Source organism: Pelophylax lessonae (genome assembly GCF_965119305.1).
Source record: "Pelophylax lessonae genome assembly, chromosome: 1".
Classification (NCBI taxonomy): Eukaryota; Metazoa; Chordata; class Amphibia; order Anura; family Ranidae; genus Pelophylax; species Pelophylax lessonae.
Genome location: NC_138768.1, coordinates 672,130,602 through 672,148,322, shown reverse-complemented (window position 1 = coordinate 672,148,322; position 17,721 = coordinate 672,130,602). Strand labels below are relative to the sequence as shown.

The 17,721-nt window shown below is 46.0% G+C and overlaps 1 protein-coding gene across 3 annotated transcripts in view; it reads right to left on the bottom strand.

The window, feature by feature from the left end:
- The window catches only part of ARFIP1 (ARF interacting protein 1), a 260,045-nt gene that overhangs the window by 172,158 nt on the left and 70,166 nt on the right, over positions 1-17,721 (bottom strand). The window lies entirely within an intron of this gene.

Here is a 17,721-nt window from a genome sequence, read left to right as displayed (position 1 = left end):
AGATTCAGAAACCTCTAAAATAGCTCTGACATTAGGAACTACAGAAAGGTATTTTGTTGAGATTTTTTTTTTTTTGGGACATGGTCCAAAATCAGAAATACAAAAAAAAAAAAAAAAAAAAAAGAAAAAAAGGAATGTACGCTATTAAAAGAACCCTTAAATATTAACAATAAATCATAAAATACGGATTATGTTTTGGTAAACCTAAAATATTACATGCAAGAAAAAAAACAAACAAACATTACATCTTACAAAAGGAGATGGCCAACACATTGGGTATATTTCAAGTGTTATCTATAGTTTACAGGGAACAATGCAACCTGAGACACAGCAGAATTTTTTTTAAAAAGTTATCAGAATTAAAAGTTTTGCTTAAATAAACGGATGTGCATCCTTAGAGCATTTGCCATTCGCTTTTATTGTCCTACAACCATTCAGATCAGTAGTTGCACGTCACTATTATTTTAAGCACACATTTACCATTCTAACAGTGACCTCTGCTGGCAACCTTTGGCAGATACATCTAAAATGTATTTGTAGCCCTAAAGTGAAACTACAACAACATTGAAGACACTTTTTTGTATAAAAACTACATTATTCTTCTTCAGAATTTATAACTAGAAGAGATTATTTTTTTATGGTCAATACTGGCACAATAAAAATTCCATTAGACTTTTTTTTTTTTTTTTTTTTTTTTTACAGTGCGACTGTCCTATTGGGGAAAAAGAAACTGATGGGATTTAAAATCTTTCCCTACACTATGCAAAACTTACATTTAAAAAAAGAAACATGCCACTGTTTAGAAAAAAAGACAGGTGGTATCATGTAAAGGCTATGTAAGGCAGGCCATACATGGTGCAAATTTATTTCCTGCAACCACAGGAAGCCATCCCTGCTGGGAGAAGACAGTGATTATTGCTACCGGCTAGTAAGTAAAATCCGTCAGGCTGGTTGTACCCAAGCTGATCATTCAACTTGGTACATTCAGCCTGCCCATAACACAGCTCGAATCTCAGCGGGTTCCTGCTGAACCACCCAAGATTTGATCCGTCAATGGCCGGCATAAGTCATTCCAGGGACTCTAGTGATATTCCCCCTTTTGGATTCCCAGAAAAAAAACTGAAGGCGTCAGCCAAAAGTATAATAATTAATGCAGGCCATACATGGGTCCAATTACGATTTGTCGATCAAAAATGTGTGCGTTTTGTAGTCCGATGTTTCCACCATCAATTTCGAAATTCGACCAACCAAGCCTTCAAGTTTCACGTTGTTTTACGGAAAAGAAAATTCGTGGCTGGGAATCTTCTCATCTTTCCAGGTCACAGTTTATGCATATTTCTTTTTTTATTATATTTCTCGCACGATTCTCCCATCCTTGATAAGAAATTTGTTCATTTTTTTTTTTTTAAATTCCAACATGCTTGATCACTCAAATTTGATGGCCACACAAAAATCGGCCGTTGCTGTGGCCCCACTAATGGTCGAAAATCTAACGATTTTTCAAAGGTGCGATTTTAAAACGAAAAATGGTTCAGAATATGACACGTGTTTTGCTCGTTTAAACTGATTGCATTTCTCTATCAAATGAAAGGAATAAAATTAGTAAACCCACCTGGTGTTTATGTATTGTATGTTATGCATATTGTGGGTTACACGTCTGATAAAAGTTCACCTAGCAGCAGAAATTTTTTAAAAATGCATACATGCTACGTGTGTGTTGTAAAACAGTCCTAAGCCTTATTGACACTGGCACTCCTATGTTTCACTTTACTAAACGTCATGTGGGAAGTATTACTTTTACGCTTCCAAAATGACGCTTTCCTGTATGTAGAGGTTCCTGCTTTAAGCAGTTTAGCTTCATTTAGATGCATTTAGTCAGGCATGTTTAGTGTCTAATCTGATCCTAAAAAGCACAAAATTCTATTCTCTCTTAACGCAGCTCAACTGACTGCGCCTAAATGCAGGTAAATACAGTGTGACGCGGCTAAACAATGTACACACTTTTACAAGCATCAGGCATTTTTTTTTTTTTTTTGCCAAATGTTGCTGCCATGTTATACTTACCTCTTCTGTGCAGTTGGCTATGCACAGAGCAGCCCCGAATACTCCTCTTCTCAGGTCCCTCCCTATCGAGTGCCCCCACAGCAAGCAGCTTGCTATGGGGGCACCCGAGCCAAGCCACAGCTTCGTGTGTCCATTCAGACATGGAACTGCCGTTTGGCCCCGCCCCCATCTCTCCTGATTGGCTCACTAACTTTGATTGACAGACGCAGGAGCCAATGGTGCCCCAGCTGTATCTCAGCCAATCAGAGTGGAGAGTACCAGAACAGCCAATGGACTCGTGGACATCGCTGGACAGAAAAGGGGCACTAGTAAGTATTTGGTGTGTTGGGGGGGGGGGGGGCTGCTACACACATAAGGCTTTTGATCTTAATGCATAGAATGCATTAAGAAAAAAAAAAGCCTTCCTGACTTTACCCACCAAGAGCTATTTAATGGGGGAGGGGCGAGTGTCAGGCAGTGTGCAGTACATCAGACAACAAGTATATTTGCACAGACCTTTGTGAAGTATGCAAAAAGAACTGCCCAACAGAAGTGACAAGTTTTTTTCCCTGCTCTAGCAGGTTTGTTTTTATGATACTTATGAATTTATTGATGCAGATCTATAAAAGTTATATATAGATTTTACCACATTTGAACACCTAAATCAACTGAAAGACATTTTCTTAGAAACCACAAGTGCACATGACAAACATTTATCTGCTGCATTACATCAAAAGCATACATGGCAAAAGGTAATGAGAATTACATAAGCAGCCATTGATTACACGGTGATACAAAAAAAAAAAAAAAAGATTATATAGAGAGATAGAGAGATAGAGAGATAGAGAGATAGAGAGATAGAGAGATAGAGAGATAGAGAGATAGAGAGATAGAGAGATAGAGAGATAGAGAGATAGAGAGATAGAGAGATAGAGAGATAGAGAGATAGATAGATAGATAGATAGATAGATAGATAGATAGATCTAAAGATGTAGCACCCTCCTAGGTAGGTGCTAGGCAGAGAAAATATAGTTGCTCTGTCTGCTTATCAGGGAAGCCCGATTAGTACTTAGTTATGCCTGTTGCATGTGTCAAGGGTGTGATTCATCTGGGCTGAGGGAGTATCCCCACTGTATCCAATAGGGGAGCCTGTTGGACAGTGGAGGAAACCCAGTCAGTGACACACAGGCTTTTCTAACTATCCCAGTGGGTTGGCACAAACAGTGGTGCATCCTTATAAAAGCGTCAGGGGGTCTTTGGGCGGGAAGCCTGGTCCCAGGAGGAGGGTGATGGCTGTCTCTCCTTCTGTTTGCTGTGGATGGTGGTCACAGGCAGTCGGCCTAGTGGACTAGAAAGTGTGGCTGAACCCAGAGGTCCAGTGGAAGCTGACGGTGGAGGTAAAGGCAGAGCAACTGTGAAAAACCAGTGTCTGTAACTACAGGGGAGCTTGCCAAAGGGTCTGCCCAGGAAGGGTACCACTCCAGTGGCTAGAGTCAGCGGACGGGTGTCAGCACACAGTTTGTGGGAGTAAAGGGGGTGCCAAGTTATTAACCCTGAAGAGAGTCTTCAAGCAGGAAAAGTAATCTTCACTTCAGTGGCAAGGTGAAGCAGCGGCCTTGCCACATTCTACAGTCAGTTGTCCTCAGAATTGTGCATAGTTACTAGTTGGAGTATCCCACTCATCCCTTCTCCTATCCCAGGTCTAAAAATACAAAACCAACATCCCCTGGACTGATCATTGACCGAGCCAAGAACTTTTAATGCCGTTTATCTATTGTCAGTTGATGGTAACCAAGGGGACCCAAGGAGTGTAATTCTCAGCAATCTTCTAGGGGAAGTGCTACATAAGAAAGTCTAAAGTAGCTATTTGCAATTACTTCACACACAATGCAAGTCTATGAGTTGACTAAAAATCTCACTTTTATGGCTGATAGTAGAGGCTTGCTCAAAAGAAAAAAGGTGAGAATTGTGAATCTGTAGGTTAGACTGCAGCAAAGAGACTGCTGCTATCAGAGTACAGTGGGCAGTCCCTGCAGCAACATTGTATGGATTTTGTTTTCTAACACAAGGGGTGATTAAAAAAAAAAAAAAAAAAAGACAAAAAAAACACAAAGACATATCATCTATCAGCTAAAACATCATGGTGACCCACCTATTACTGAGTAGGTCTACCTTTGGTGGCCAAAACAACCCTGACCCATCATGACACAACAAGACCTCTGAAGATACGCTGTGGTATATTGCACCAAGCCATCAGTAGCAGATTATTGAAGTGCTGTAAACTGCCAGGAGAGGTTTTCATGGTTCGGACTTGGTTTTTCCAGCACATCCCACAGATGATCAATATATTGAGATCTGGAGAGTTTGGAGGCCAAATCAACATTTCAAACTCGTTGTGTTCCTCAGACCATTTTTGAACCATTTTTGCAGTTTGGCAGGGTTGATTATCCTGCTGAAAGAGACTACTGCCATCAGGGAATACCTTTTCTATTAAGGGTACTTTGACAGCATAAATGTTTTATATAAAAAAAAAAAAAAATGGTACGAATCACATTCACAAGGTTTCCCAGCAGAACATTGCTCAAAGCATCAAACTACCTCCACTGGCTTGCCTTCCTCCCGTACTGCATCCCGGTGCCATCTCTTTCCCAGGTAAGCGACGTATATGCACACGGCCATGCTCATTGTGTAAAAGAAAAAAATATTCATGCATTCATCATACCAGGTTATCTTTTTCCTTTCCTTTTTTTTGTGGTCCAGTTTTGATGCTTACATGCCCATTGTAGGGGCACCCAGACTGATCAGCAGCTACACAGCCCCATACACAAAAAACTGCTATACCCATTTTTTCTGCTTTCAGCACATCTACATCATGGAAACTTGCTTTCTAAGTCCCGGTTCACACTTCCGCGTGTGCGGCGATCGCATGTAATATCGGAGCGCACTGCTCCTTCATTACATGCGATCGGATGTGCAGTGCGAATTCAGCCATACACTTTGTATGGCTAAATTCGCACTACACCCGCACAAAAGTCACACATGAGGCATTTTTTCAGCCGCATCAGGATCGGATTGCACAGTGGTTCACACTTGTGCGATCCGAGGCGAACTGTCAGATCGCACAGCGATATGCGATCAAACTGGGGGTGTCGTTAACATTTCATTGACACCCCCAGCGTATCGCATATGGCAGTGTGAACTGCCAGATGTGCGTTTGCGATGCGGGAACAGGCTGCGAATTCGCGGCCTTCCCGCATCGCACAAGTGTGACCCGGCACTTACTGCCGAATATATCCCACCCACTTTCAGATGCCACTGTAGCGAGATAATATCTGTAAATAATCTTAATATTTAGGTTTATCGGTGTATTTGTAAATATAAGAAATGCTACACTGCTGCGTTAAAGGCAACTCTGTAAATGGTCCACAACTCAAAAGTATCTGACCTACCAACTATGGTAGATACATAGAAATGCATACATTGAGAACAGGCTACTAGGATTTGATTTTTAGCTTTTACTTTGAGAACTGGTTGTCACTAGGTGTAAGTGTGGGTGGGTACGTGAACGCAGCTTCACGTTGCTCGACTATGGGGCTTTTCCACTGCATGGAACCGAACGGTTAGGCTCGCTTTTGTGCTTTTCCACTGCCGGTACTGCATGGTATGGTGTTGGAACGGTTCGGTACGGCGGCGTTTTTCCACAACATGGAACCAAATGGTACGGCTCTCTAATGGCACTTTTCCACTGCAAGTACCGGCTTGGCTCTACTCGGCACTGCTTGGCCCGATTTGGTTTTCCACTGCATGGTACGGTGTTGGAACGGTTCGGTACAGTTTGGTATGGTTTGCTTTTCCACTAAAGTAGTACTGAAGTAAGTAGGTGGGATAACAACGATTCTCTGACCAATCAGTGGCTAGTAGTGACTGCATGCAAAGGATTGTGGGATATGGTACTGGTATGGTACCTCTTGGAACCACAATCGAGGTGGTACTGTTTTAGAGAGCCGTACCGTTCGGTTCCATGTAGTGGAAAAGCACCGCCGTACCGTACCGTACCGTAATGAACCGTTCCTACACCATACCATGCGGTACCAGCAGTGGAAAAGCACAAAAGCGAGCAGAACCGTTTGGTTCCATGCAGTGGAAAAGCCCCATAAAACAGTACCACCTCAATTGTGGTTCCAAGAGGTACCATATCCACAATCCTTTGCATGCAGTCACTACTAGTCACTGATTGGTCAGAGAATCGTTGTTATCCCACCCACTTACTTTAGTACTACTTTAGTGGAAAAGCAAAGCATACCAAACCGTACCGAACCGTTCCAACACGGTACCATGCAGTGGAAAACCAAACCGGCCCAAGCAGGGCCGAGTAGAGCCGAGCCAGTACTTGCAGTGGAAAAGTGCCATATGAATGGGACCAGAGGAGTAAAACAAAGCTCTGGCTTTTATTATAGAAGTGAAAAAAGGAAAATGTAAAAGAAAAAGAAAAAAAGGAAGGAAACTATTTCTGTTTAAAAGTTTTTATGAATACATTTTTGTTACACTGTAATATTACAGTCATGTCATTCTTTGGGATGGGTTTAATGAAACTATTTATTCAAGCTGAGCAGTTCTGTTACAGCAGCACAGAGGATTTATTTCAAAAGGTCATTGTTTATTTAGCAGCAGTTTTATGCTGTAGAATCCACACAATGGAAAGCAGAGGGACCCCTCCCAGCATGTATGTCTCAGATCTCATTTAAAAAGCATACCAAGATTTTCCACATCTAATCAAATGATACCATCACTGGTAGTATGCTTATTTTCTAGGTGTCAAATGAATGCTAGCCAAAACAAAGCTGAAGTTTCTATTTCAAACTTGTAAACCTAGAATAGATTTAAAAATAAAAAAAATAAAAAAATTAGCACAAATTAGAAAAAGAGTATTTAAGACTCATGCAATGGGTTGTTATTTGGCCAAAGCAAGCTAAACAGAAAAAATAAAATAAAAGATTCCTCTATCCATACACAACGAGGTGGATGGAAAAATCCCCCCCCCACCCCACCCCCCATTTACCCAGTATACTCATCAACTAGAGACAAGATTCAGTGAGAAAACAATTTTTGTAAAATCTTACCGTAAAATCCTTTTCTCTTAAGCTCATTGACAGACGTAGTCCTCCTTGATTAATATCAACTTGGGTTATACTGCCCTCTACAGGAGTAGGACTAGACAGGAAAGAAAACGTTCTGGCCACACCCTAGGGGCAGTCCCAGAGGGTATATCCTCTCACTTCCTGCTACAGCAAATCAGTTATGTCCCAAAGCAGTGTTTAGAGAATTTAACCCAACCCAACTCAAAAACAGAGGGGCGGGTACTAAGTCTGTCAATGAGCTTAAGGGAAAAGGATTTTACGGTAAGATTTTACAAAAATCCATTTTTCTCTGTCGCTCATTGACAGACGTAGTCCTCCTTGATTAATATCAACTCGGGACGTCCCAAAGCAGTGCCACAAATGAGGGGTGGGAAAATGGAAATCAAAATCCAATCTAGAAGGCCCAACCGGTGCCAACTAGAAGTTTTAAAGGCTCATCAATCACACGATGTTACTCAACTGAAATTCCAACGGAAAAAAACCCTCAAGGTAGACCTCCGGTCTCCTCAAATTGCGGCCTGCAAAACCTTGCAGCCAAATGAGGCATCCGCCGATGCCATCACATCAACTTTATAAAATTTTGTAAAGGTATGAACCGACGACCAGGTAGCCGCCTTGCACACCTGGACCACTGACGCCTGATGGCGGTAGGCCCAGGAAGTACTGAGCGCTCGAATGGAGTGCGCCTTAACAGGGAACGGAGGATTCCGACCCTTAATAGAATAAGCCTGTACCACCGTCTGTCTAATCCATTTGGAGATAGTCGCGGCAGATGCAGGCAACCGTCTTACGGAACGATTCCGTAGTCTTCAGGTATACCCTGATTGCCCGAACCACATCCAAGGAATGCAACGCATATTCCTGAGGATGATTGGGCTTAGGACACAAGGACGGTAGCACAATATCTTCATTCAGATGAAAATCTGAAACCACCTTAGGAAGAAAGGATGGCTTCAGGAGAAGAACTACCTTATCCCTTTGAACCACTAGATATGGGGAATGGCATGATAATGCAGCCAGTTCTGACACCCTGCGTGCAGAAGTGATAGCCACCAAGAAGGCCACCTTCTGGGATAATGTAAGCAAGGGAATCTCCCTGATATTTTCAAAGGGAGGTTTCTGAAGAACCGACAAACACCAAATTAAGATCCCAGGGCGGTAAGGGCGCGCGCACTGGCGGAGCCAAGTGCCGCACCCCCTGGACACCAAGGAATGAGTAGCCCAAGGCTTCTGAAAGAAGATTGCTAATGCTGAAACTAAGATTCTGGTACCTTCGGTACCCTTCCAGCCCATTTCTTCTGCATTGCGTCCCACCTTTTCAGCTAGGTGGAACGCATATAGCTACCTGTCCCTTTAAATCTCATGACGTCATCACTAGGCGCCGCTCTGAGCGGCTATTTCAATCGCCGGCTTTCACTCACAAGGGGTTCGTGCAAGCCACCTGTAATGCAGCCATACCTGACGCTACTTGATCTTCCTCCAGCTATTTTCCCAATATCTGGATAGACCGGAGTCTCGCTACTTGATCCTGTATCTTGCTACTTGGACCTGTATCTCGCTACTGATCCTGTATCTCGCTACATGATCCTTATCTCATTACCGGAACCCTCACCTCTCTAAACCAACTAAGTGATAAGTACCCCGCAGGGGATTCCTTCCTATCAACTTACACTATCTACTCTTGCATACTAAAGACTGTTGCTATCTATACATTATTGTTTCTATCATCTGCACTGTTACATAGATTGCTAGCTCTCGAGTCTACTACCATCTATATCCTAGTCTCGCTACTTGATCCTGTATCTCGCTACTTGATCCTGTATCTCGCTACTTGATCCTGTATCTCGCTACATGATCCTTATCTCATTACCGGACCCCTCATCTCTCTAAACCAACTAGTGATAAGTACCCCACAGGGGATTCCTTCCTATCAACTTACACTATCTACTCTTGCATACTAAAGACTGTTGCTATCTATGCATTACTATTTCTATCATCTGCACTGTTACATAGATTGCTAGCTCTTAAGTCTACTACCATCTATATCCTTACACTAAGTTAGCAATTCCTGTACACTTCATCTGCTGTCCCCTACCACCTGTTACTTGTACATGATTGCTAACCTATCTGCATACTATCTATCTATCACCATCTGCTAACACTCCTGAACATTATTATTGAGTGCCTATCATTGCTATCACTACTCACGCCTGTCCTTTCAGCACATCACCTCTATACTATCGTATACAACCTATCACTCCATGAACATCTTATCTGAGCGTCTGTATATTTGCATGCTGAGGCAGGCTGGGCCACAATGAGGAGTCTGGAGAGTTGGATATGGTGATTCAACACATCTCTACATGACTACTGAGTGGAAATTCTGCAGCTGCAAATCCAGTTCACTCAACAAACGCAGGAGCGTTACAGAAACCTGACCTTTGATAGTGCTCAAGGATAGTTTCTGCTCAACCCCCTTTTGCAGAAAAGCCAAGATTCGGGTCACCGAATAGGTACGTGGGGGAAATTCCAAAGATTCACACCACGCGATATAAGTCTTCCATGTGCGATAATAGACTTAGCTGGAAGTCGCTTTCCTTGCTTTAATTAGAGTAGGAATAACTGAAGCTGACAACCCTCTGTCCTTCAGTACCTGGGTCTCAATAGCCAGGCCATTAAAACCAGCGACTGTAAAGCACGATGGAAGATCGGTCCTTGAGACCGCAGATCCTCCCTGAGAGGAAGTCTCCAAGGAGCGTCCGCGACTAGCCTGTCCAAGTCGGCGTACCCGGCTTGACGAGGCCAGCTCGGAATTTCCAGGATAACTGGAGTTCCCTCCACCTCTATCCTGCGGAGAAATCTCAGTAGCAATTTGAGAGGGGGGGAAGACATATAGTAGCTGATACTGCCTTTACAGGCCGTTCAGCGCGTCTGCTGCGTCCGCTAGAGGATCGCGGGTGCGAGCCCTGTTGAGCCAACCTACCAACAGATCCATATCCGGGGTGCCCCAATGAAGGGACAGCTGGTGAAATTCCTCTGGATGAAGAGACTATTCCTCTTGATCCAGAATCTGACGGCTGAAATAATCTGCCTGTCCAGCCAACCTACCAACAGATCCATATCCGGGGTGCCCCAATGAAGGGACAGCTGGTGAAATTCCTCTGGATGAAGAGACTATTCCTCTTGATCCAGAATCTGACGGCTGAAATAATCTGCCTGTCCACCCCCGTGATAAATATCGCGGAGAGAACTGGAACAACTGCTCCCCCAATAAGAATGTTGGCCACTTCTATGGCCGCCAGGGCACTCTTGGTGCCCCGTGGTGATCGACCTAAGTCATGACCGTGGCATAGTCCGATTGGATCCGAACCGGGCTGCCCTGGAGCTGCTCGGTCCAGTAAATCAGACAAAGTCTGATCGCTCTCAGCTCCAACACATTTATCGGTAACCTGGAATTTATCAGAAGAAATGACTTCCCCTGGCTGAGCATCGGAGACCGAAGCCACCAGACCAGAGCCTCCCTGGTCCGCTCACTCAATCGGATCCGATTGTCCAGGGAATCGGGATTCCGATTCCATATGAGAAGAATCTCCTCTTTGGAGAATTCGGGTATGAGACTGGGCAAACGGTACTGCCTCTAAGGAGGCAACCATCAATCCCAGCCAGTTGACGGACAGCAACATCCGAATCATTGGCTGAATCTTCTGGAGTTTCTCCGCATGGAGAAACACTCTTGCCAAGCATGTATCCAAAATTAGGCCCAGATAGTTTAGTCTCCTGGTGGGAACCAGGGATGATCTTTGGGAAAAGCAACGAAAACGCTGATGTCCTGCGAAGATGGGGATATAAGGATAGGCATCCTAAATGTCTATGGACGCCAGGAAATCCCCCTGATGCAGGGAGGCCACCACTGTATGGATGGACTCCATCTCTTCCAAGACCAGAATTGGACGCACCTAGCCCTTTTTCTTGGGCATTGTGAACAAGTTCGACTAGAACTCCTCCAAGGAATGGGAACTACCACTGCTTGTTGTATCAAGCTGTCCCCCGCAAAGCTTTTAAGCGACCCGGGGATGTCGACTATTGGAAGGGAAGAATCGCACCGGTGGAAGTGATCGAAACTCGATCTTGTATCCCGACCATATGACCTTGCGAACCCCTTTATCCGGGATTCTGGAAAGCCCTGGATCCGGAAACCGGTGAAGACGTCCCCCCACCCTAGAGATGGGTAGGGCCCATTCTGTCAATCCAACGGGATAACAGTGGCTTTATTTAGTCTGGAAATCGGTGAGTCCACTATTGGTGGTACCGTCCATCTTTGTAATGAGGGATTCCTCAAAATGATAGCGCCTAGCCATGCGTTTGGAAATAGCAGGGCTCATTTACGGACGACCCTATTTGGGCAAGGGAAACCCTTCACCATTTTGGTAGGCTTGCTAGTACCAAAAAAGGAATATGAGTCTCAGCTACCTCTGCCGGTGTAACCTCAAGATTTAAGGTTTCCCGGACAGACACAACTAGTGCTTCCACCAACGCTTCTTGTGCTATGGCGGAGGCAGAAGCGTCCTCCTTACTGTCTGAGGAGACCATACCTGAGACAACAACCCCAGAAAAGGGACTGCAATGACCAGCTCAGAATCCGTATCTGAGGTATCAGATGACATAGGGGTAGGCGGGGGTCGCTCTTCTTGACCCCCGTCCCTGACAGGCTACCTCCACCCAGGATACCAAAGACTCCAAAACTGCTGATAATGCATCATCACAAGTGGGGTACTGGAGGGTCCTGCGGCCACCCTGAGGGGATCAGGTGGGGATACATGTGTGGCAGGGTTCATGTAACAAGACACTTGCCAGCAAACACAAAAAAATTAATTGCAAGAAAAAAACCTTTTTTTTTTTTTTTTAACTTAGTCCCCCAGCGCAGTAGCGCCCCTCAGTCTACCTGCTTGGACCCCTCAGAAAGAGAGAGAGAGAGAGACCCCAAGGCTCACCTGATGCACAGAAGTTTCTTATCAACCTGCTTTCCAGACAGGAAGTCTTTGGCTTGCTTTCCCTGGGCCAAGGAGGCGGCTCCGCCCCTTTACACGCCTTCCGGCGCCTCCCAATTACTCCACGAGGTGTTTGGTCACCTCAAACATGGCTGCCCCCATGCTGGAGACACGAGGCTACGCCAATATGGCGGCCTCGTGCGATCTGCAGGAAAATGGCGGCGGCCTGTGAAGGATAGCGGCGGCTTGCAAGTTAGCAGTGGCCTGCGGGATGTGTGCATTCGGCCTGTGCGGCCTGCGGAAGTGCCTCGGCCTGTGGGAGGTGTCCTCGGCCTGCGGGAGGCTGTGCAGCCTGTGGAAGTGACCGGCTTTCTGGAGGGATGGCGATCTGTGGCTGCAGCAACTCAGGCATAGGCATCGGCCTGTGTACACACTAGACAGGTAGGATACCTCTATACCTCAATAGTAATGCCTTTTAGTAGTCTGCCACTGACTTCAGTCACCCTTACAGTCATATAGTGACTTTAGATAGTAAGCTCCCAAACCAAGCCTCCTGGTTTCTATTAACAAAAATCACACTCAAATTGGGGGATCTGTGACCTGTTATAGGATAGAGGGGAGACCCAGAAAACCGAGTGTTCGACCATCCCAGAGAGGGGCAAGCGTCCACCAACAAACCCGACAGGGGGAGAGGGGGAACATTCTACTCACCATACCGGAACCAGGCGGGCGCCAACTCCTGACAGAACCCCTCTCCACCGGGGTGGGGGGGCTGTCGACCAATACGGACGCCGTGACTCTGTTGGTCATTGGCGTCCAGGCGAGATATTTAACTCGCAGGGTCAGTCCCCGTCCAGTGGGACTATGTCGCGGCCGACCCAGCGCGGAGCTATGGCCTGCACGCGCTCGTAGGCTGAACTGGGGTGACCACTGGATCTCAACATCCAGCCCGTCGCCCAGTTTCAGCGTACTTGCTTTTAGATCTCACAGGAACACTGGAGAAAAAAAGCTGTCTAAAAAAAGTATTTCTAAAAAAATCCTGCCAGGACCGAAGATCCTAGCAAGGAATCTAGGTCCTTACTCCTAACTAGACAGAAAAAAACTGATTTGCTGTAGCAGGAAGTGAGAGGATATACCCTCTGGGACTGCCCCTAGGGTGTGGCCAGAACATTTTCTTTCCTGTCTAGTCCTACTCCTGTAGAGGGCAGTATAACCCGAGTTGATATTAATCAAGGAGGACTACGTCTGTCAATGAGCGACAGAGAAATTCAGTTTTATCTTACGTCCTCCAACAGTCGCCGCCCCTCATAAGTCATCACTATTGGGATGTCCCAAAGCAGTGTAGACATGAGGGGTGGGAGACGCAACCGTATAAAAAGGCAACGCAGTACCCACATCAGAGAAAGGAACCTTACACACACAGTAAGAGAACCGTCTGGGCAACGGAAAAGGCTCAATAGGAGCAACAGCCCAGGAAAGCAAATAACCCAGGGTATAAACAACCCCAACAAAAACCCACAAAAAAAACAATGGTCCCCTATGGCACTGCCGCACTGAGAACTTTGCGGCCAAAGGAGGCATCAGCTGATGCCAGAACATCCACCTTATAGAATTTGGAAAAGGTGTGCACCGATGACTAAGTCGCAGCCTTGCACACCTGGGCCACCGAGGCCTGATGCCGGTAGGCCCAGGACGTTCTCAATGATCTGGTAGAGTGCGCCTTACCAGGGAAGGGTGGAACCCGTTCCTTTAAAGCATAGGCCTGTTCAATGGTCTGTCTGATCCATTTGGCAATGGTCGCCGCAGACGCAGCCATGCCCTTCCGAGGTCCCTCAGGAAGGACAAAGAGGGAATCCGATTTTCGAAAGGATTCAGTGGACGACAGGTATACCCAATCGCCCTGACAACATATAAGGAATGCAATGCAACCTCCGTAGGATGCTTAGGCTTCGCACAGAGCGAAGGTAAAACAATGTCCCCATTAAGGTGAAAATCAGAGACCACCTTAGGGAGAAAAGACGAATGAGGTTGCAAGACCACCTTATCCTTGTGAACCACCAAATAAGGAGAGCGGCAAGACAACGTCGCCAACTCCGACACCCTGCGAGCCGAAGTGATTGCCACCAGAAAGGCAACCTTTTTAGACAGCAGAGGTAACGATATCTCCCGGATGTTTTTTAAGGGAGAACGCTGTTAACACGGACAGAACCAAGTTCAAGTCCCATGGAGGTAAAGGCTCCCTCCGAGGAGGGACCAAATGTCGCACACCTTGAATGAAGGTGCGAATTAAGGAATGAGACGCCACAGGGCGTTGAAAAAGAACAGCCAGTGCAGAAACCTGGCCCTTTATCGTGGCCAGCGCCAGGCGCTGGTCCACACCAGTCTGAAGGAAAGCCAACACTCTCGTCACCGAGTATGAGCGAGGAGAAAACCCCCTGGACTCACACCAGGCAAAATAGGCTTTCTAGGTGCGGTAATAAATTTTACCAGACAAGGCTTTTCTAGCCTTGATTAAAGTAGGTATGACCTCTGGGGAGAGACCCCTGTCTCTCAGGACCTGGTTTTCAACAGCCAGGCCGTTAAAGCCAGCGACTGTAAAGCAGGATGGAAGATCGGTCCCTGAGACAGTAGATCTTCCCGCAGTGACAGCCGCCAAGGAGGCTCGACCGCCAAGTGAATAACGTCGGCGTACCAGGACCGGCGCGGCCAGTCCGGCGCCACCAGGATCACCAAGTGCGGTTCCGACGCTAGCCTGCGAAGGAACTTGGACAACAACTGAATCGGAGGAAAGGCATACATCAGACGATACTGATGCCAAGGGGCCACCAACGCATCTGAGGCGTCCGCCCGCGGATCGCGCGTTCTTGCCACGAACCTTTCCACCTTGTGGTTTAGCCGAGACGCGAACAGATCCACGTCCGGGGATCCCCACTTCGCACACAGCATTTGGAAGACCTCCGGGTGTAGGGACCATTCCCCCTGGTCCAGGGTCTGGCGGCTCAGATAGTCGGCCTGCCAATTCTCCACACCCGGAATGTGAACTGCCGATATTGCCGGGACATTAGTCTCGGCCCAAGACAGAATGTCGGTCACCTCCCGGGTATGCTCCATGTACTTATTTGTATGTACCAGGATAACAATGTTAATACCATGTACTTCTGTCTTGGACCATGTATACTCACCTTTGTTTCATTTAGGTGTACCCCATTACCATGGGCTACACGTTTTCAGTTAACATTTGGTTTTACCAGTATCTGGTGTATAGACCGCCAATAAACATACGATTATACATTATCCTTTGGTCCCTTTTATTAGTATACATGTTTATCTGGGTCTGGTCCCACCTCATGTAAAGTCCCAACTTCGCTTTTGTCTTTTTTGCTTTCATGCAAACAGGGATGGAGACTCCGGTGGTCAGGGGTCTCAATTAAAGTCCCGAACTCCTTTCCCCCATAACCATTGATTCAGGGATGGAGGTGTGGTTTACCAGCGCGATTTTCATTTTTTATCACAACAATTTTTGATTGCTGCATGCATATCTTTTATAATCTGGTCCTACAATCTGGTCTTTTTATACATATGTTTTGCTAAGTTCATCTTTCCCTTTATGAATTTATCATTGTGGTGATTATGCCTTGTACAAGTCTTCTGGGTTTGCGTATTGTTCCGGGGCTGTGTCCTTCCTTGGAACTGCGATGAGCTCCGTCTGCTTCCTTCCCCCCCCCCCCCCCGACTCTGTTGGGCGGGGTCTAGGTTGGGGGGCTGGGTGGCGGCCGCAGCGCATCGGCGCCACGCATTCCCGTGCGGGATGTGACGTCACTTTGTGATGCTCACGTCCTGTCACGTGGCTGATCATCTCGTGCACAAATGCGGAGGCTCCACTGACGGTTCTGTCGGTTTGGCGGCTCCATATATTTGTGCAGCAGTGTGACGATGGGTACGATCCCTGCTTTTGCGCCCGCACAGGTACATACTACTTTCTCTGGCTTGTTATACTTATCATTCTGCACACCCTGTTTGGCATGTCCTTTTGGTCATGCCAATTCACATTCTCACATATATATGTTTGATGGCTTTTCTCTGGATATTTCTTTCTCACTATTTTTTCACCTGCATATACCTCTCTCTTATTACACCATTCAATATCTGGTGGCTTACTATGATATACATTATCCTTCACACCATAATCGGTTTACTTATATATTCTTCCGTTACCTGGTGGACTTCTGCATCACTTTACCATCACTACGGGTTATACTTTCTTTGTTTCCCTGGTTCTTCTGGATCCCACTAATAGCTCCACTTGTACAATTATTATCATTATTTTATGATTATTCTTATACATCTATAATAACCCTATTCATCCTACAGATGCATACTCTATCATCAGTGGAGGCTATATGTGACCCTTTCTGGAGATCCTCACCTCACTTATCACTTTATTGCTGTGACTGTGCGGCACACGCAGGCCTCGCCCCCTCAGTTCCCAGGCAGGACCAATTCCCTGGACTTCACGCCACCTCAGTGTAAGCTGTACCCCCCATATGGCTGTGGGGTTATACTTGCTTATCATAATCTATGTATATATATTTTTTTAGACCTTGCAACATGCCTACTCCTGATGAAGTGATATTTTCACAAAACGTGTTGAGTTCAACACAGGCTATGTCAGCTTTTATTAGTTGTTGTCATCATACTTTGTGATTTATGACCTTATTTATGCTCCATGGCTCCATGTACTTATTTGTATGTACCAGGATAACAATGTTAATACCATGTACTTCTGTCTTGGACCATGTATACTCACCTTTGTTTCATTTAGGTGTACCCCATTACCATGGGCTACACGTTTTCAGTGAACATTTGGTTTTACCAGTATCTGGTCTATAGACCGCCAATAAACATACGATTATACATTATCCTTTGGTCCCTTTTATTAGTATATATGTTTATCTGGGTCTGGTCCCACCTCATGTAAAGTCCCAACTACGCTTTTGTCTTTTTTGCTTTCATGCAAACAGGGATGGAGACTCTGGTGGTCAGGGGTCTCAAAGTCCCGAACTCCTTTCCCCCATAACCGCGGTAGCATTGTCCGTCTGTACCCGAACAGGACGGCCCCGAAGTCGATCCAACCACTGGAAGAGACAGAGCTTGATCGCTCTCAATTACAATAGGTTGATCGGAAGGGAGGATTCCTCCTCCGACCAAGTGCCCTGGGCAGACAGGTTGCCCAGGACTCCACCCCAGCCTGACAGGCTGGCATCCGTGGTAATCACCGTAAACCGGAACGGATGGAAGGATTTTCCTTCTGAGACAGCCGGGGACTGAAGCCACCACAGAAGATCCATTCTGGTCTGGCAACTCAACAAAACCCTCAGGTCCAAGGACTGAGGAAGTCTGTCCCACCTGGCCAGGATCTCTGCTTTAAGAGACCGAGTGTGAAACTGAGCAAATGGGATAGACTCGAAGGCTGATACCATCAACCCCAGGCACCGCATACAGGTCCTGAGCGACGAGGACTGGTTGTCCCTGAGGGACCTGACCTCGTTTTG